Consider the following 21,632-nt stretch of genomic DNA (forward strand, 5'->3'; position numbering starts at 1 on the left):
CCCATGGCAAGGCACTACAAGTCCTTACACCATGGCAACCCTGCCTCCCTACAAGCTACGGGTATTGATCCTGTTCCCCTCAATTAGAAAATGGGACCGTCTTAAACAGCTAAACCAAAAGGAAAGTCTTTGGATTTACAACTACAGGCCATTAAGTACCCTGGTTTAAATGAAGATATGGATTTACAACTACAGGCCACTAAGTACCCTGGTTTAAATTAAGATATGGATTTACAAACTACAGGCCGCTAAGTACCCTGGTTTAAATTAAGATATGGATTTCTCACCTTTCCTGTAGGGTCGTAGGAGGTCCCTTTGCTGTCATCTAGTGGACATATTGCTCTATTGCCCTCGGCTATGTTTAGACTGCGGTGGTCCATGTTTGCTGTGATCTAGTGTACTATAAAATAGATGTCTCTCCTATTCTTACCACTTTGCCCAGTCATATTCAAGGTTAGAACTACTTTTCTAGAGGTTCTGATGCTTCTAGCTGTGATTTGCATGTTGATACATATCTACAGTACCTCACTTTTTAATGTGTATGGTATTGCTTACTAGGTGTTGTCCCATGAATTCTGTAACCACTCCCTCTTTAAATCAGGGTTTATTGGAAAAAGCTGTTCAAAAAAGGACATTGTATTATCATATCTTTGTACTCCCTGATGAAGGCCATGCAGCCAAAACATGTCAGAGTTTTTCATCTTTGTTTTCATTGAACATGCCATACACATAAAGGCATTTTAATTAATTACATGAGCAGTGCCTTGGTCCTACTTTCTTTTTGATGACCTTCACATTATTTGTTTGGACAGGAAGGAAACTCATTGCAGAGCAGACTGACATTTGTAGCAAGATATGTCAGGACGAGATACTGTGTGTGCATGCGTGTGTGCATGCGTGTGTGCATGCGTGCGTGCGTGTGTGCGTGCGGTTGCATCAAAATTGGCTTTAAGGCATAACATGTTAGTACTGCACAACCTTCAGGACCTGGTGTGCTCAGTCACAGCGCTCAGCACAAACCATATAGTAGAAACAATAGAGCCCTAGCTAACTCTCTTTGTTCTATCTGCTGCTGTCGCTCACTACTCTGTAGTTTTATCTCAGTCTGCTTTTCATGCGAGTTCAAAACCCCTCTGGGAGGGAAATAGAACTCTTAAAAGTGCTTACTTTATATTGAGCTGTGACTGTGTTAACTAGAAAAGATACCCCTATGTTTGTGTTGTTTCACAGTCCCCGATCATGTATCATGAAACTCCTTAGTTTCACTGTCATTAACAAAGATGAAAAATCAATAGCTCTCTTTCACTGAGACTTTCTAGCTCTGATCAGAATGGAATAAAGCACAGTTTAGTGGTGAGTGGCCTACATAGACTGTAGCTCTGATCAGAATGGAATAAAACACAGTTTAGTGGTGAGTGGCCTACATACAGACTGTAGCTCTGATCAGAATGGAATAAAACACAGTTTAGTGGTGAGTGGCCTACATACAGACTGTAGCTCTGATCAGAATGGAATAAAACACAGTCTAGTGGTGAGTGGCCTAGATACACATTATCTGGCCTCTGTCCAGCTTTTTCCCCCACAGCTCTTCTGCCAGACATCTGGGAGAAGAGGGGAGCAAGATTGGAGAGTTGCAGGGCATCCTGTCCTATAGGGAAACAAAAGCTGTGACTAACCACTGTGACACAAGAGGGAACCAAACCTCAACAGACTCAGCCTTATTAGGAGTAGAATTTTATATTGAGAAAGGCTGGGTCTTTTTGACAAGGTTTGTTGTTTCACTATAGTGTAGTTCATTTCACCCCTCCGCTGTGAATAATTCTCGGATAAATGTCTGGTATAGTATGAGACCCTCATTCAATATTAATTTTCCAAACATATTTCCACTTGTCTCAAAAGCTATTCAAGTTAACTTTCTTTGTGACCTACACTAAAACCAATTGATTGAAATGACAAAACTGCTAAACCACTTCTGAAATGGGCCAGCAAATCATCTCTCTGGTTCTCAAGTGCCATCCTCAGGGGGTTTCCATTTCCTGGTGATTCTATACTTTTGAAGTCAAATTACACCCCCTGACTTGATATCTCAGACAATTACATTTCCTCAGTGGGAGAGTTGAGAGTAACAGAGCGTGACAAGGAACTATGATGTTCTAGGTGCAATGACAACAGAAGTGGCAGTCAGACATTTGCATATGGTATAAACACCCTGGGACAGGCTGAAGCTAATTCAACTGACAGACAGATTGGAAGAAAAATACCTCTGATGTCCTAATGGCATCATAATGATGACTAACCTAGCTGGTGAGGGCATATGATGACAATTACATCTCCTGTCAACAAATAGTCAACACCAAATATATAATTTCACCAATAACAATTAGGCTATAGAAAGACCATCACAGCTAATGGTTGTGACGTACTTCCATTAAAGTGGGAAAATAAGTAGAAATTATGAGATGAAGTGAAGAGTCAACACATTGACCTACTGTAATTCATTCTGGGGTTGATTGCTTATCAGGTGAAGTTACTAATACAGGCTAATGACACTGATAGACAGACAATACAGTGATGTGCTGCCAGTGGCATGATGACTCATGCTGACAGTCAGAGGGAGGCCTTTATTCTTAGGGGCTCTATCGCCTCCATCACCTCTATGGGCTAATGCACCATGTACACAGTGATCGATATGGCCACAAGCAACTGGACAGAGATCACTCTGTCTGCAGTGGCTCAATGAAGACAATATGTTTCAGTGTAACATCCCACTGAGCACACTACGTCATTTCTGTTCAAATATTTTTTATTGAAGACACACAAGAATGGTGTGTAGGTATAAAAGACAGGTATACAATTCTTATCTAAACATAAAAGAGCAGACAGAAACAACAAGACCCAGAGTTCTGGATACAAAACAAATATTACAAAACAAGACATACAGAACAAGGACAGGTAGAAAGAAAGAGGGTAGGTGTCACCCCCCACTTATTCCCCCCCTTTATCCCCCCCCCACTTCTTCCCCCCCTTTATCCCTTCCCCTTATTCCCCTCCCGACTGCTCGGGTGGCGGTGCCAGCACATGCTGCCCAAAGGTGGATTAAAATATTACAATTGAGAGTGCGTTAAAAAGTACAAATTCACAGCGCCGAACGGTCCAAGTAAGAGAGGAAAGGCTGCCAGATTTGATCAAATGTTGATAATTTATTGTTCAGAATATATCTAATTCTTTCTAAGTGTACAGTGTTTGCCAATTCGCTGAGCCATAATTTGGTAGTGGGCGCTTCCCTCTTTTTCCAGAACAACAAGATTAGTTTTTTTGCCGAAATGAGACTGTAAGAGATGAGTTGTTTTTGAGGGTTGGTTAATCCGTTTAGGGAATCAGACACTCCCAGGATTATCAGAAGCGGGTCTGGGTCAGTTGAAGTCTCCAGAACTTCAGAGAGGATCCTAAAAATTCCACACCAGTAACCATACAAGCTAGAGCATAGGGCAAAGCAGTGGAGTAGTGTACCCTGTGCAGCCTGACATTTATCACACATAGGGGATGTATCAGGAAATATCCTATGCAGTTTGGTTTTGGAATAGTGTAATCTGTGTAGTACCTTGAATTGTATGAGACGATGTCTGGAGTGAATGGAGCAGGTGTGGATATACTCCAAGCTATTTTCCCAGTCTGCCACCGAAATGTCAGTCCCTAGTTCTTCCTCCCATTTTGCCTTAATGGCATCTGTAGAAGGTGTGCTAACAGATTGAAAAGCATCATATAAACGAGATATCAGTTTGTCTGAGGTGGGGGATGTTTTTATGCATCCGTCAAACATGGAAGGCTTAGCGTTCCCAAATGTTGGGAGGTGTTTTCTAACATAGTCTCTGATTTGTAGGTATCTGAAAAAGTTACTTCTGGGAAGTTTCCCTCGGCTACTCAAAGGAAGCAAAGGTCCCTTCTATATATAAATCCCCTATGGTATTTATTGAAAAGTGAAAGACTAAAGTTACATACATGGGATGCTTTAGTGAATTTCAGAATGTCTGGAATAGAAAAGGCAGAAATAAAACAATTCAATAAGCATTCGCAGCCAGTCATCCAAAACATAGTCCTATGCAGTCGTTAAATTCCTATAGAAGGCTGAGGATGTGTGTTCAACAGGCAGACAAGTTTCAAACCATTTAAATGCATTCAAATCAATTTTGTGAAGAACTTTAGTGTTCATTTCAACGTGGATAATTAATTGGGTCATATTTGGTTGAGACGTTGATAAATGAGATTACAAACTATTTTCAACCACTAAAAAAAGACAGACAAAAGTTAGTTGAATTTCCAATGTGTTATCACTATGCTTTCAACCCTCTTAAAGCACAGCAAAGTTCAAATGGGAATACAATGTCAGATATTTTGTTTATTTATCTAATAGCAGAACCAAATGACCTGGGCCCAGTTTCCCAAAAGCATCTTAAGGCTAAGTTAGAACCTTCGTAGGAGCATCGTCCCAATACCATCGTTACTAAAGTTGCAATTGAAAACGCTATTTATTTACCAACTGCCTCAGACCACTCCTAGAACAGCTAAGTCTGTCGTTAGATGCATTTTTCCCTACCTTGTCACTTTATACACAGAAGATCTCCGCTAAACATATAAACCAAGATGTTTATCTGAAGCTCTGTGACCACTGATAACTTCACAACGAAGTTGACTACAAGTATAGAGTTGCCAAAGTCTTTGCAATTGTTACAAACAAGGGAAGGGAAAAAATTCAGCTTAAAATGAAAACCGAGATGACTGCATTAAAATAAAAACAGCCTACTTACTGTAGGCTACATAGACCCAGTGACGTGTATTCATGGTTGCCAAGGAAAGCCAGGCTTCCCCCAAACATTTACAACAACAAAAAAACATACAAAATCATGTATCTTTCGTCTATCTGTGATTCATACATTTCCTTCAATTCGCAAGAGGCTGTACGTATTTCACCGGAGAAAGCATCCAAACGAACTAAACAGCACCCCTCTGTCTCAGTATGTGTAGGTTATCTATCTGATGCTGTCTGGTCAGAAAGGGTATGACATTGTTGCTGCCAGTAGCATTGAATGCAAGAGAAGCCAGCGAGCATTTGTCATCCCTTGATAATAAACAAATAAAATAATAACCAATCAGCATTGAGCTAAACTGAGTCAGCTCAGCTGTGTATAGTGCTGGCGCACAAAAAAACATGTCAAGGGAAGCCATTTTGGATTTGCCCAATCCAAACTTCATTATTGAAGCCAAACTTCATTATTGACAGAAAACAATGTATGGTTATGTTGTTTTCCTCTGGTGGCTAGCTAGCTAAAATCGTCCCTTTCTAAATTAGCCATCGATGGAGATTTGGATTTGGACTTGTGGTTTTACTTAATTCTCCGTACTGACCAATGATTAGAAAGGCGATTCTGATCTAACCTTAAATTTAAACCTTGTGACCCTGTCCTGAGAGGATGGAAGTTCAATATGTAGCTAGATGTAGATTGCTGGTGTTAACAAGCAGGCCTGGCGCATCATTGCCCATGAAAGGAAGTTAGGCTAGCAAGCAAGTAGAGTTGCATACAAAAGTACACCCCTTCAAATTAGTGGATTCAGCTATTTCAGCCACACATGTTGCTGACAGGTGCATAAAATCGAGTACACAGCCATGCAATCTCCATACACTAACATTGGCAGTAGAATGGCCTTACTTGTTACATCTGCTCCTGCCACACCCTCTATTGCTCATCCTGTGTCTCCTTGACCTGCCACCACTCCCCCAGTGCCCTCTCCCTCTCTGTTTGTGTGTGATTGTGTGGGCGGAGACAGGTGTGCTGGAGTCAGAGCAGATCCCCACCAGCTGCAACCTGTTCCATAATCAAGACCTCTACAAAGACTCAGTCCTGCCACTTCCACACTGCCAGATCGTAATCTCTGCTCAGTCAGTCTACGGTTCTAGCCGTTTGTTACTATTTAGATCCTGTTGTGCCTGGTTTCCTTGCCTGACTTGGTTTTCCTCTGCGCTACAGTTCTGCCCGCTCTGACTCTGGTCCCTGTCTCCTCATCCTGCTACTCTGTCCTGGATTCCCCACTCTACTGCTCCTTGGATTCCCCTCCGGACCTGCTTGCCCTGTCCCAACCCCTGTCGCTCCAGCCTCAGCCTCCGCACCTGGTTTCCTGCAACCCGCTCGAGCTTCCCCTGGCCTGCACTCCATCTTCCCCGTGTTTCAATAAATACCTTGGTTACTTCATCCCAGTCTCCTCGTCTGAGTCTGCTTTTGGGTTTCCCTGTTCCACTCCACGTAACATTACTGAAGAGCTCAGTGACTTTCAACGTGGCACCGTCATAGGATGCCACCTTTCCAACAAGTCAGTTCATAAAATTTCTACCCTACTAGAGCTGCCCCGGTCAGCTGTAAGTGCTGTTATTGTGAAGTGGAAAAGAAAAGTCTAGGAGCAACAACGGCTCAGCTGCGAAGTGGTAGGACACACAATCGCACAGAATGGGACCGCTGAAGCATGTAGCTCGTAAAAAAATTGTCTCTCCTCGGATGCAACACTCACTAAAGTTCCAAACTGCCTCTGGAAGCAACATCAGCACAAGAACTGTGCGTCAGGAGCTTCATGAAATGGGTTTCTATGACGAGCAGCCGCACACAAGCCTAAAATCACCATGCGCAAACCAAGAGTGGGCTGGAGTGGTGTAAAGCTCGCTACCATTGGACTCTGGGGCAGTGGAAACGGGTTATCTGGAGTGACACTTCACCATCTGCCAGTCCGACGAACAAATCTGGGAACCCTACCTGCCCCAATGCATAGTGCCAAATGTAAAGTTTGTTGGAGGATAAATAATGGTCTGGGGCTGTTAATGGTTTGGGCTAGGCCCGTTAGTTCCAGTGAAGGGAAATCTCAACTCAACAGGATACAATGACATTCTAGACGATTCTGTGCTTCCAACTTTGTGGCAACAGTTCAGGGAAGGCCCTTTCCTGTTTAAGCATGACAATGTCCCTGCGCACAAAGCGTGGTTCATGCAGAAATGGTTTGTCGAGATCGTTGTGGAAGAATTTGACTGGCCTGCACAGAGCCCTGACCTCAACCCCATATTTGTTTTCAGTGTACATCTTTGGCCATTGTAAGAAATATGTATAGTTTAAACACCCGTAAGCCTAAATTCCATCGCTATCGGGAAACCAGGCCCTGGATTGCAGTTGAGATTACATTAAAAGTACATGGTGCAAGTGATCAATGCCGTTTGAGATTCTGCACAGATTATTACGGCAATTGTGAAGATCTCCACATACCTGCAATGACCTATGCATGCTATCTTGAACATGCACGCTTTATATGATTACATAAGAAATGTATAGTTACAGTAAATTCAAAATGTGGCCATGGATGTGTTACTAATTTTAAGGGTGAATGTTACATTAGTTTCTAATATAGCCTTAACTTTAGGCTATTTGCTGTAATACGAAAGTAATATTGTATTTGGTTGACAATTCACCCAAATATCAACATTTACAGTAGATTTATCTACTGCTTGGAGAGTTCCATCTGAGCCACTGGCTTAATCCCATTCTTGTCACTTTTTTATTTTGGTTGAGTTGGAGACATGAATCCAACATATCATTTGTTAACCCCCTAGAGTTTATTGATGCACCAGTGCGTCCATCTAAGTAACATAATAAAAAAATCCCCATCAAAATCCGTAAAATTTAAGGTAGAGATACATTGCATGGGCTGCGTCTTAATCCATCGCATCTGCCTATGGCGGCCTTATGTGGTGGAAGGTGGCCAAGCTACAGCGGTGTTTGTCAGACCATGAAACACTCAAAAAATTGGTCTTCTCGCGAAAACGTCTGTAGCGTCCGAACGGTTTGGCCTACAAGCTAATATGGAAAGATGAGACTCTCACGATGGTGGTCTTCGTTTTTCTCTACAAAGTCGATACCGTCGATGTGCCAACTTCTGTTTGTAGCGTCCGAACCATTTGGGCTACAAACGAATGTGACCCCCACTGCGGAAAGGGGAGATTCCCACGAACAGGATGGTGTTCTCGGTTTTGCTCTATGACCTCCACAAGTGTCACGGGACTCGTCTGAAGGTAACCAGTAGTGGTTAAAAACATGAATGGAAGTATGGAGGTAATTTTGTGCCTACCACAAAAAAAGGGGTTAAAAAAGTGTAAAAATATATACATTTCCTGAGCTTTCTTATATCACCTAGATATACACGTAGGACAGACACTTCAAAACCTTATTCTATATGATTTACTTTTTGACTGTCATTTTTGCCATTTATTCAATGCGTTTCTATGGGCTGTAGTAGTGAAGGCCAAATTCATATTTTTTTTTACCTAAATGGGTCTTAAAATTCTAAATTAAATAGCTAAAATGATCCATGGTATGACCATCTTAAAACAATTCCATATGTCAGCTTAGACCCCCAAGGTTTTAACTTGCAAATGCTATATAGGCGTAAATAGCATCCTTGATGATTGATTAAGTATGGTCACATTTCATTTTCTCTGTTAAACCTTCCCTGTGGAATAACTTCAATAGCAACAATAGTGAATCTATTTAGTTTTTAAGTAGAGATCTCTCAACAATCATTCTCACGATAGCACATTTGTAATAGTCTGTGAAACATATCATAGCTGGGCTTGGGTATAACCTTGGATGGTAGACCAAAAGGTAGCTGTAGATACATTCATTCTCCAGCAGGAGGTGCTGCCCAGCCTACCTGCCCAGGTACAAATTCAACATATTTTATACATGGTATGTTTGTTTAAATTTGGTTACCATGATAACATAATCCTGTGGTTGAAATTTCACCCTCAAAACAGTTTGTTGATTTTTTAAAATTAATCCAACGCATTTTCCACATAGATTCCACGTCACACCCCACTGACAAATTATGTTGAAAGAATCAAATCAAATTGTATTAGTCACATGCGCCGAATACAACAGGTGTAGACCTTACAGTGAAATGCTTACTTACAAGCCCCTAACCAACAATGTAGTTTAAAAAGATACGGATAAAAAATAAAAGTAACAAGTAATTGAAGAGTAGCAATAAAATAACAATAGCGAGACTATACACAGGGGGGTGCCGGTACAGAGTCAATGTGCGGGGGCACCGGTTAGTTGAGGTAATATGTACATGTGCAGTAGGTAGAGTTATTAAAGTGACTATGCATAGATGATAACAGAGAGTAGCAGCAGTATAAAAGGGGGGGGGGGGGCAATGCAAATAGTCTGGGTAGCCATTTAATGAGGTGTTCAGGAGTCTTATTGCTTCGGGGTAGAAGCTGTTTAGAAGCCTATTGGACCTAGACTTGGCGCTCTGGTACCGCTTGCCGTGTAGTAGCAGAGAGAACAGTCTATGACTAGTGTGGCTGAAGTCGTTGACAATTATTAGGGCCTTCCTCTGACATCGCCTGGTATAGAGGTCCTGGATGGCAGGAAGCTTGGCCCCAGTGATGTACTGGAATGTTCGCACTACCCTCTGTAGTGCCTTCTGGTCAGAGGCCTAGCAGTTGCCATACCAGGCAGTGATGCAACCAGTCAGGATGCTCTCGATGGTACAGCTGTAGAACCTTTTGAGGATCTGAAGACCCATGCCAAATCTTTTCAGTCTCCTGAGGGGGAATAGGTTTTGTTGTGCCCTCTTCACGACTGTCTTGGTGTGCTTGGACCATGTTAGTTTGTTGGTGATGTGGACACCAAGGTACTTGAAGCTCTCAACCTGCTCCACTGCAGCCCCATCGATGAGAATGGGAGCGTGCTAGGTCCTCTTTTCCTGTAGTCCACAATCATCTCCTTTGTCTTGATCACGTTGAGGGAGAGGTTGTTGTCCTGGCACCACACGGCCAGGTCTCTGACCTCCTCCCTATAGGCTGTCTCGTTGTTGTCGGTGATCAGGCATACCACTGTTGTGTCAACGGCAAACTTAATGATGGTGTTGAAGTTGTGCCTGGCCCTGCAGTCATGAGTGAACAGGGAGTACAGGAGGGGACTGAGCATGCACCCCTGAGGGACCCCCGTGTTGAGGAACAGTGTGGCCGATGTGTTGTTACCTGCCCTTACCACCTGGGGGCGGCCCGTTAGGAAGTCCAGGATCCAGTTGCAGAGGGAGGTGTTTAGTCCCAGGGTCCTTAGCTTTTTGATGAGCTTTGAGAGCACTATGGTGTTGAACGCTGAGCTGTAGTCAATGAATAGCATTCTCACATAGGTATTCCTTTTGTCCAGGTGGGAAAGGGCAGTGTGGAGTCCAATAGAGATTGCATCATCTGTGGATCTGTTGGGGCGGTATGCAAATTGGAGGGGTCTAGGGTTTCTGGGATAATGGTGTTGATGTGAGCCATGACCAGCCTTTCGAAGCACTTCATGGCTACAGACGTGAGTGCTACGGGTCGGTAGTCGTTTAGGCAGGTTACCTTAGTGTTCTTGGGCACAGCCACTATGGTGGTCTGCTTAAAACATGTTGGTATTACAGACTCGGACAGGGAGAGGTTGAAAATGTCAGTGAAGACACTTGCCAGTTGGTCAGCGCATGCTCGCAGTACACGTTCTGGTAATCCGTCTGGCCCTGCGGCCTTGTGAACGTTGACCTGTTTAAAGGTCTTACTTACATTGGCTGAGGAGAGCGTGATCACAGTCTTCCAGAACAGCTGGTGCTCTCATGCATGTTTCAGTGTTATTTGCCTGGAAGCGAGCATAGAAGTAGTTTAGTTCGTCTGGGAGGCTTGTGTCACTGGGCAGCTCTTGGCTGTGCTTCCCTTTGTAGGCTGTAATGGTTTGCAAGCCCTGCCACATCCGAGGAGCATCAGAGCCGGTGTAGTACAGTTCGATCTTAGTCCTGTATTGATTCTTTGCCTGTTTGATGGCTCGTCGGAGGGCATAGCGGGATTTCTTATAAGCTTCCGGGTTAGAGTCCTGCTCCTTGAAAGCGGCAGCTCTAGCCTTTAGCTCAGTGCGGATGCTGCCTGTAATCCATGGCTTCTGGTTGAGGTATGTACGTACTGTCACTGTGGGGATGACGTCATCGATGCACTTATTGATGAAACCACTGACTGATGTGGTGTAGTCCTCAATGCCATCGGAGGAACCCAGGAACATATTCCAGTCTGCAAAACAGTCCTGTAGGTTAGCATCTGCTTCATCTGACCACTTTTTTATTTATCTAGTCACTGGTGCTTCCTGCTTGAATTTTTGCTTGTAAGCAGGAATCAGGAGGATAGAATTATGGTCAGATTTATCAAATGGAGGGCGAGGGAGAGCTTTGTATGCGTCTCTGTGTGTGGAGTAAAGGTGGTCCAGAGATTTTTTCCTCTGGTTGCACATTTAACATGCTGATAGAAATGTGGTATAACGGATTTAAGTTTCCCTGCATTAAAGTCCCCGGCCACTAGGAGTGCCGCCTCTGGGTGAGCGTTTTCTTGTTTGCTTATGGCGGAATACAGCTCATTCAATGCTGTCTTAGTGCCAGCCTCTGACTGTGGTGGTATGTAAACAGCTATGAAAAATACAGAACCTCTCTAGGTAGGTAGTGTGGTCTACAGTTTATCATGAGATACTCTACCTCAGGCAAGCAATAGCTCGAAGACTTCCTTAGATATTGTGCACCAGCTGTTATTTACAAAAATACATAGTCCGCCACCCCTTGTCTTACCAGATGTCGCTGTTCTATCCTGCCGGTACAGCGTATCCGTGAAGCATAAGATATTACAGTTGTGAATATCCCGTTGGTAGTTGACGTAGTAAGAACGTTGATTCAGCCAGTTTGTGCCCAGTGGCATGCTGCTTATCCCAGTTGATGTAGGATCTTCACAATGTCTAAAGCAATAAATAATACCAAATGCTTGATGGAGCTTTTAGCTGCTTCTTTTTTTTTTTACCTAATTATCTTCAACCTAACAGGCCACTTGCTAGTTAGTTGCATAGGGTAAGCCTACACTTAAATAATGGGATTCAATTTAGTATTAATCTAATTACCATACCAGATAGGTAATTTTATGCTCTGAATGGGATATCAATATCAGGGTAATACCCCTGCTATACGAAGAGAGGTTAATCAAAAAGTAAATATTGTTGAGAAAATCTAATTGTCTCCATCTCCCTAAGAGCTCAATGAACATCATGGTCAGTGTAGACAGCAGCACAGTAACCTTGACTCCCCTTTTGTATCAGTCATCTACTATTAATACAGCATGTTGTCAGGGAGAAAACCTGCTTGTACTCTGCTTTCATCATTGTAATTAACTGCCAATCCCACGGCATGCCATATAGATTTTTGACATTGACTCTGACTCCAATCCCAGTTTCTAACAGGAAGTATTTCTTTATTTCCCTCCTCCTGTCATAGCCCATACTGGCTGACATCTTCAAGAGATCCAGTCATTGGATATCTGACTAGTCTAAAGATAAATTGTTCACTTTACATTAACAATAGCTGTTAATGCACAGATGTTAATGCAAATATAAAAAAATGTGCATGAAGAAAATATAAACATTTTCCCACCAGTGTTTCCAACAAACTGACTTAGTGCAGATAAAAATCAGTGCGTGATAACGTAGTGCACACAAAATGTACTTTTTTGTTTAAGTTTTCCATGTACCAAATAAAAATCTAATGTTCAATGTGTTTCCATCACATTTTCAGAGAGAGAGAGAGATAATTCCACAATTCCAGTGGGTCAGAAGTTTACATACACTAAGTTGACTGTGCCTTTAAACAGCTTGGAAAATTCCAGAAAATTATGTCATGGCTTTAGAAGCTTCTGATAGGCTAATTGACATCATTTGAGTCAATTGGAGGTGTACCTGTGGATGTATTTCAAGGCCTACCTTCAAACTCAGTGATTCTTTACTTGACATCGTGGGACAATCAAAAGAAATCAGCCAAGACCTCAGAAAAGAAATTGTAGACCTCCACGGGTCTGGTTCATCCTTGGAAACAATTTCCAAACGCCTGAAGGTACCACGTTCATCTCTACAACAATAGTACGCAAGTATAAACACCATGGGACCACGCAGCCGTCATACCTCTCAGGAAGGAGATGCGTTATGTCTCCTAGAGATGAACGTACTTTGGTGCAAAAGTGCAAATCAATCCCAGAACAACAGCAAAGGACCTTGTGAATATGCTGGAGGAAACGGGTACAAAAGTATCTATATCCACAGTAAAACGAGTCCTATATCGACATCACCTGAAAGGCCGCTCAGCAAGGAAGAAGCCACCACTCCAAAACCGCCATTAAAAAACCAGACTATGGTTTGCAACTGCACATGGGGACAAAGATCATACTTTTTGGGAGAAATGTCCTCTGGTCTGATGAAACAAAAATAGAACTGTTTGGGCATAATGACCATCGTTATGTTTGGAGGAAAAGGGGGGAGGCTTGCAAGCCGAAAAACACCATCCCAACCGTGAAGCACGGGGTGGCAGCAGCATGTTGTGGGGGTGTTTCGCTGCAGGAGGAACTGGTGCACTTCACAAAATAGATGGCATCATGAGGTAGGAAAATGATGTGGATATATTGAAGCAACATCTCAAGACATCAGTCAGGAAGTTAAAGCTTGGCCGCAAATGTGTCTTCCAAATGGACAATGACCCCAAGCATACTTCAAAAGTGGTGGCAAAAGTGGTGGCAAAACAAAGTCAAGGTATTGGAGTGGCCATCACAAAGCCCTGACCTCAATCCTATAGAAAATGTGTGGGCAGAGCTGAAAAAGCGTGTGCGAGCAAAGAGGCCTACAAACCTGACTCAGTTTCACCAGTTCTGTCAGGAGGAATGGACCAAAATTCACCCAACTTATAGTGGGGAAGCTTGTGGAAGGATACCTGAAACGTTTGATCCAAGTTAAACAATTTAAAGGCAATGCTACCAAATACTAATTGAGTGTATGTAAACTTCTGACCCACTGGGAATGTGGTGAAAGAAATAAACGCTGAATTAAATCATTCTCTCTACTATTATTCTGACATTTCACTTTCTTAAAATAAAGTGGTGATCCTGACCTAAGACAGGGAATTTTTACTAGGAATAAATGTCAGGAATTGTGAAAAACTGAGTTTAAATGTATTTGGCTAAGGTGTATGTAAACTTCCGACTTCAACTGTGTGTATATATATATATATGTTTGGCCTGAGGGTTTCTTTTGTCAAGCCTCCCCACTGATAAGAAAAGGGCATCTTTCTGCACCTCAGCACTGTTTGCTGCTTTACTGTCGCTCCAGGCGAAGGGGGGGAGATGAACAAAGCCGTTTCCAGAGATGGAATGCTCTTCCTCCCCTTAGACCAGGTTAATGGGACCCAGGAACACTTCTACCCATCAGCGTTAATACCTGCAGGCAGGGAGAGAAGAAACTCACTGAACTGTGTACTCAAAATGCCAACCCTCATTTTCAAGTTTGATCTCAATTCTATAGTTAGTTCAAACCAAGGAGGAAAGGTTGCTTCTTCATTCTGTAATAGTATGATGGTGCTGTGATTTGCTGCACCAAAAATATTAGCATGCAATATGGTATGAGTATTCTTTATGTTGTTGATCAAATTACTCAATGGTTATTGGCATTACAATACATTTCTGACCAAAACGTAATGATGATGTTATTCCTAGGTCATACTGTAAGTATCATACTTCTGCCTTCCTAGAATATATTCTACTGTGCTATATAGGAATCCCTGTATAAAGGAAATGCAGATAAATCAGCCAGGCTTCTGCTTCATCTGTCATGCTTTGGACTATGACTGGTGGATGGGGATTTGTTCACTACCCAGGTACAGATGTAGGATCTTAATTTGAGCCAGTTAGCTAGAGAAGGAAAATAATCCTGCAGCAACAGTTATGTGAATTGTTATGTGGATTATATTGACATTTTTGTAGGGGTTGATACATTATTCATTAGGGCAAATTAAGTCTGACATTTTAAAGTGGAAATATGAAATTTAGAAACATTTTTAAAACTCAAACACACTACAAATTCTCAGCAACAAAAAAGTGATCCAATTAAGATCCTACATCTGTACACTGCTCGGCACAGTGACACATCAAAGGGAAATGGCTCTGAAGGTTTGGAGTCTCTTTCCTTCCTCTTTTTCCTTTGTATTCCACCTGTGAGGAACAGGCTGGTTTATAACCCAGAAGAATACCTGCTGAATGCGGTGCTGATGTCTGTATAGACTACACTGAATAAGAAGCACTGTGCTGTAACTCTGTCACATATATTGAAAAACAGAGATGTCTGAGATCTGACAGCACTACTTTAACACAAGCAACTTCTTTATTTACACCAACTTGTCTCTCAAGAGAGTGTAGGACTGGATGGAAATGTTATTTACACCAACTTGTCTCTCAAGAGAGTGTAGGACTGGATGGAAAGTGACCTCGCTATCTGAACCTCTCCCCTCCTCCTCACCAAAAACACTCCTCCAAGTGTAAGCTTCCTCAATATTCAACCAATGCGCACTTGTCCTCATTTGCACCTGGTTCTGGTTCCTCTGGTGTGGCTATGTTGCATTGATTCACACCAGTCTAGAGATGTCAGTTTGCTGTGATAGAGCCTGTGCCAGGACCAAGCTGTTAACCCTAGTCTAGTCTTAACATGCTGTATACTCCCCTTGTCCTAAGTGTAAAAAATGACCTGCCTTCACTAAACCCCTAAAATAAAGCAGCTTAATTGAATTTTAAACCCTAAATCTATTTTGCATGAAGAAACAACCTGTCATTCATCTCAAACTTTGTGAATATGTGGGTGTTCCCTCTTCACAATGCAGAAAGACTGCATTTAATCAGTGGACACCACTCGTTTTTTATTATAACACACCTGTCATAATTGTTTTCTTTACTAAAGTAGAGGTTTATTATTATTATTATTGCTAAAGGTACTGCATAGGTGTAAACATACATTTTTTAGCAAGAGACAGCACTTGTTTAGCCTAAGAAAGTAGCAGAAATGTGAAGAAAGTAGTTTTGAATGCATTTTATTGAAGGGAAACAATAAGTCAGTGATATATATATTCTTATATACTGTAAAATTAGGAATTCAACTACAAAATACTAGTCTTCTCCCATTTTCTAAACCATTGCCCCCACCCACAAGGTGTATAAACAACAACAAATACGAATAAAATAAGATAATAGATACAAAACAAAAACGTGAAGAACATTAATCAATCAACTCTAATTAGCACATGTAGGACAGTATGCAAGTGTGTGTGCATGGACTTGGCAAATGTCTTTCTAACATGTGCAGCACATAGTATTTGTTTTACAGTCTTCCTTTGGGGGGAAGAATTGACATCTCCTCCTCTTGCCTGCCCCAGCTGGAGCCTCAGGTGGATCAGGACAAGATTCAGCCCCCTAAACAGCTTTCACAAGTACTGCAGAGGCTGCTGTGTGGGGAAGGCACTCCCTTCTTTGAATGTGTGGGGTGTGGGGTTACAAGTGCCTTTCCCAGCTGCTCCAGGAACACCCTCCTCTTGTTCCGCTTATCCGGCATCCAGGTAGGGTTGATCTTGTTCCATATCACGAAGGCATTGTATGAGGACACATCAATTATGTTATTTATGGAAGATGACCAGGGGCCAGCAGGCAGTCATCCTCCTGCAGCTGTAAGTTCCAATCACCTTGTCCAGGTAGTCCACGCCTCCTTTGTTGTGGTTGTGGTCAAGGATGATGGCTGGCTTCCTGTCCTCACGATCACTGATCTCAGCTGTTTTGTGCAGTGTGCTCAGGAGGACCACATTCTTGTTCGTCTTTGGGAGGTAAGAAACTAGAGTGGTGGTGGGGGTGAAGGCAAACATTGATGAGAAGGCCTGTCTCCCCCTTGTTGCGAGGAGTGCTCAGGCTTGTTCTTTCTAACTGTGCCAACCATGGTGATCTTCCTCTTCAGGAGCTGCTGGCTGAGTTCAACCAGTAGCACATATCATCTTAATTTCTCATTGTGTGTATGTGTGTGACTGTGGTTTGTGTGGTGTGTAAATGATTTTAAAAATGACCCTAAGACAATCTTTGTACACCGCCAGGGTGGAAATAGGCAATGTTTAACTTTTTCTAATGTTGGGGTCACTCTAGGAAATTTAAAATTTCAAGTTGAAAAAATATCATTTAGGGGGTTTTCTCTGCTGTTAAACATAGTGGCGGGTCATTTTTTACCCTTAAGACAAGGGTTAGGACAGATTCGGTTTGTCTGTTATCTTAGCTAGAATTCAGAACCAACTTCACAGTACGCTGACTGACAAACATTGTGTGTTTCACAAGACAACTAAAAGGCAGATGAGATTTGCTGGCTGTGTACAGACACTGCCGAAATATATTTGTTAAAGAAGGTTGCTGTGGTGTTAAAACTCCAAAATCCAAGACATGCTGCCACCCACTGCCCATTATGTTAATTCAGATGTTGACAGATATGTTATATAATATCCCGTCTGTATCCAGTTGGCAAGTATGGAAATATGCCCAGGTAGCTGTGGTCAACCTGTTATGGCTGCAAGGGGCAGTATTGAGTAGCCAGTTAAATCGTGCCCATTTCAAACGGCCTCGTACTCAATTCTTGCTCGTACAATATGCATATTATTATTACTATTGGATAGAAAACACTCTCTAGTTTCTAAAACCGTTTGAATTATTTCTCTGAGTGAAACAGAAGTCATTCTGCAGCACACTTCCTGACCAGGAAGTGGAATGTCAGAAATCGATGCTCTGTTCAACTTCCTGCCTATACATGGGCATGATACGTAAGAGTCTACATACACTTCATACACCTTCCCCTGGTTGTCAAGAGGCGGTGAGAGAAAAAATTTCGTGTTTATCTTGGTCTGAGGTGGAATTAAAGCTCTTTGTTTGACGTGACCGTCCACTTCCTGTTTCTGGAGCGCGCGAAAGAGGACATGGATTTGCCTTCTGTTTTGCTCTCGTTATGGACGACTAACATCTCCGTCTTAGATTTTATTTGATACATGTGACCATATCATCGTAAAGTATGTTTTTTCAATATAGTTTAATCAGATTATTTAAATTTTTTCGGGAGTTTTGCCGTGTTCCGTTCTCTGACTTTGTTGACGTTGGAGAGATCCGTAGCACTTGGCAAGTGCCCATGCTAAATGAAGAGGGAAATTTGCCGTTCCAGATCCAAACAACGACTGTTCTGGACAAAGGACACCTTGTCCAACATTCTGACGGAAGATCACCAAAAGTAAGAAACATTTTATGATGCTATTTCTAATATCTGTCGTGCATGTGAACTGGTCGTCGGCGCCCAAGTGTTTCTGGCTATTGTGGCTATGCTAATATAACGCTACATTTTGTTTTCGCTGTAAAACATTTAATAAATCGGAAATATTGTCTGGAATCACAAGATGCCTGTCTTTCAATTGCTGTACACTATGTATTTTTCAGAAATGTTTTATGATGAGTAATTAGGTATTTGACGTTGGTGTCTGTAAATATTATGGCTGCTTTCGGTGCAATTTCTGATTGTAGCTGAAATGTAAACTATGATTTATACCTGAAATATGCACATTTTTCGAACAAAACATATGCTATACAATAAATATGTTATCAGACTGTCATCTGATGAAGTTGTTTCTTGGTTAGTGGCTATTTATATCTTTATTTGGTCGAATTTGTGATAGCTACTGATGGAGTAAAAAACTGATGGAGTAAGAAAAGTGGTGTCTTTTGCTAACGTGGTTAGCTAATAGATTTACATATTTTGTCTTCCCTGTAAAACATTTTAAAAATCGGACATGTTGGCTTGATTCACAAGATGTGTACCTTTCATATGCTGTATTGGACTTGTTAATGTGTGAAAGTTAAATATTTTAAAAATATATCTTTTGAATTTCGCACCCTGCACTTGAGCTGGATGTTGTCATAAGTGTACCGGTGTCAGGCTGCACCCCAAACAGGTTAAGCAATCATCAGTTCTAGAATTTTATTTGACAATCGTAGTACATTCTTGGGCAAGTTATGACACTGCAGACAGGTTACTGGTAGACTCCTGTTGCAATTACATATAACTGAGTTTTTAATTTAATGTATACATTTCTCCATATTGATGTTCACTAATTTTGACAAAGGCAACGGATAACTACTACCACTGTGATGTCACATGGTCAAGGTGTCATGTATAACTCCCAGATGAATGAGTCAGGGAGTGGGTAATTAAGGGGTGGGCCATGTGAATCTCCCTCAGGGCACTGACAAGGCTCTACAAGCCCTCCTTATTGCGATTAAGGCCCTAGTTCCCTCCTCACACAGGTAGGAAAGAGGACAGTGTTTCACAACCCTGACCTGTGATAATCACTATGAAATCTGAGCACATTAATGATTATCTTCCCCATAGGGATTCTCATTGACAGAGTCACTACCACAGTCAATAACATTTATGAGGAAGGCCATGTTCTAATTCCCTCCCAAATCACTAAAGGGCCATCATGATGATTTTGGCCCATCTTTTTTGAAAGGTAATACTTTTATTAGTGCTGCTATCAATGAAGTTAAAGATTTGAATGCAGCCACTAAGTGGAAGTTGACTTTCTGCCTTTCATACACCAGCAGGCCAATTGTAATGCTGCGAGGATTTGACATAGTCTATAATTACCGCTGAAAGCCTATATGAGTGTTGGAGGTCGATGCGTTCTCTGGCAAGACCCAGGAGACATTTGATTATATCTGTGTCATTAAACAGCAAAGTGCTTAAAAATAAATAAACATGGCAATAAAAGCTGTTGGGGTTTCTTTTAGATTATTTTTTCGAGTTTCATGAAACAAAAGGAAGTATGATAGCTGTGAAAGAATTCAATGTGAAGGTAAACTTGAGACTCCAGAAGACGTAAAACTCTCAATCTGAGGGGGATACAGTATGTAATTCAACTGTAGGAATAGATTGTTGCTCAATCGCTCTTCTCTCTGACAACAGCATGTCTTTCAGTGAGTCAAGGACAATTAAAATACCCTTAGTTTGTCAAGATGTGTCAGGGGAACTACATTTCAATCTATTTTCAATACAAGTGGGTGGACAGATGCTATAGAATCTATTTCTCTGAGAGGGGGTGTATTGCATAGTGACAGAAAAGCCAGAGACAAGAAGAAATGATGGATAAGTGAGAGTTAAGCAACTTTGACCTTCAAGACTTCAACTAACATTGTTTTTGTCTGGTCAAAACTCAGTATCCTATAATTCCATATGAGGATACTAGGGGAATTTGAGGAAAATGTTTACGGGGAAATAAAAGGCAAGCTTGAGGATACGTGGGTGTTCTAGTATCTCACTCCAGATGTTATTCTTGGACGAAAGGAAAGTCTCAAGAAATATTCAAGAGATGGAAGATAGTAGAAGCAAGGTTATAAAACACACAAAAGTATGAAATGTATGGACTTCAAGGGCAACATTTTACAATAAGATGCCCTTTATGTTTAATTTTTTTAGTTCACCTTTATTTAACCAGGTAGGCTAGTTGAGAACAAGTTCTCATTTGCAACTGCGACCTGGCCAAGATAAAGCATAGCAGCGTGAACAGACAACACAGAGTTACACATGGAGTAAACAATAAACAAGTCAATAACACGGTAGAAAAAAAGAGAATCTATATACAATGTGTGCAAAAGGCATGAGGAGGTAGGCAATAAATCGAATAATTACAATTTAGCAGATTAACACTAGAGTGATAAATCATCAGATGATCATGTGCAAGAAGAGATACTGGTGTGCAAAAGAGCAGAAAAGTAAATAAATAAAAGCAGTATGGGGGTGAGGTAGGTAAATTGGGTGGGCTATATACCGATGGACTATGTACAGCTGCAGCGATCGGTTAGCTGCTCAGATAGTAGATGTTTAAAGTTGTTGAGGGTGATAAAAGTCTCCAACTTCAGAGATTTTTGCAATTCGTTCCAGTCGCAGGCAGCAGAGAACTGGAAGGAAAGGCGGCCAAATGAGGTTTTGGCTTTAGGGATGATCAGTGAGATACACCTGCTGGAGCGCGTGCTACGGGTGGGTGTAGCCATCGTGACCAGTGAACTGAGATAAGGCGGCACTTTACCTAGCATAGCCTTGTAGATGACCTGGAGCCAGTGGGTCTGACGACGAACATGTAGCGAGGGCCAGCCGACTAGGGCATACAGGTCGCAGTGGTGGGTCGTATAAGGTGCTTTAGTAACAAAACGGATGGCACTGTGATAAACTGCATCCAGTTTGCTGAGTAGAGTATTGGAAGCTATTTTGTAGATGACATCGCCGAAGTCGAGGATCGGTAGGATAGTCAGATTTACTAGGGTAAGTTTGGCGGCGTGAGTGAAGGAGGCTTTGTTGCGAAATAGAAAGCCGACTCTAGATTTGATTTTGGATTGGAGATGTTTGATATGAGTCTGGAAGGAGAGTTTGCAGTCTAGCCAGACACCTAGGTACTTATAGATGTCCACATATTCTAGGTCGGAACCGTCCAGGGTGGTGATGCTAGTCGGGCATGCGGGTGCAGGCAGCGAACGGTTGAAAAGCATGCATTTGGTTTTACTAGCGTTTAAGAGCAGTTGGAGGCCACGGAAGGAGTGTTGTATGGCATTGAAGCTCGTTTGGAGGTTAGATATCACAGTGTCCAAGGAAGGGCCAGAAGTATACAGAATGGTGTCG

Source organism: Salvelinus namaycush, chromosome 41, assembly GCF_016432855.1.
Source record: "Salvelinus namaycush isolate Seneca chromosome 41, SaNama_1.0, whole genome shotgun sequence".
NCBI classification, from domain to species: domain Eukaryota; kingdom Metazoa; phylum Chordata; class Actinopteri; order Salmoniformes; family Salmonidae; genus Salvelinus; species Salvelinus namaycush.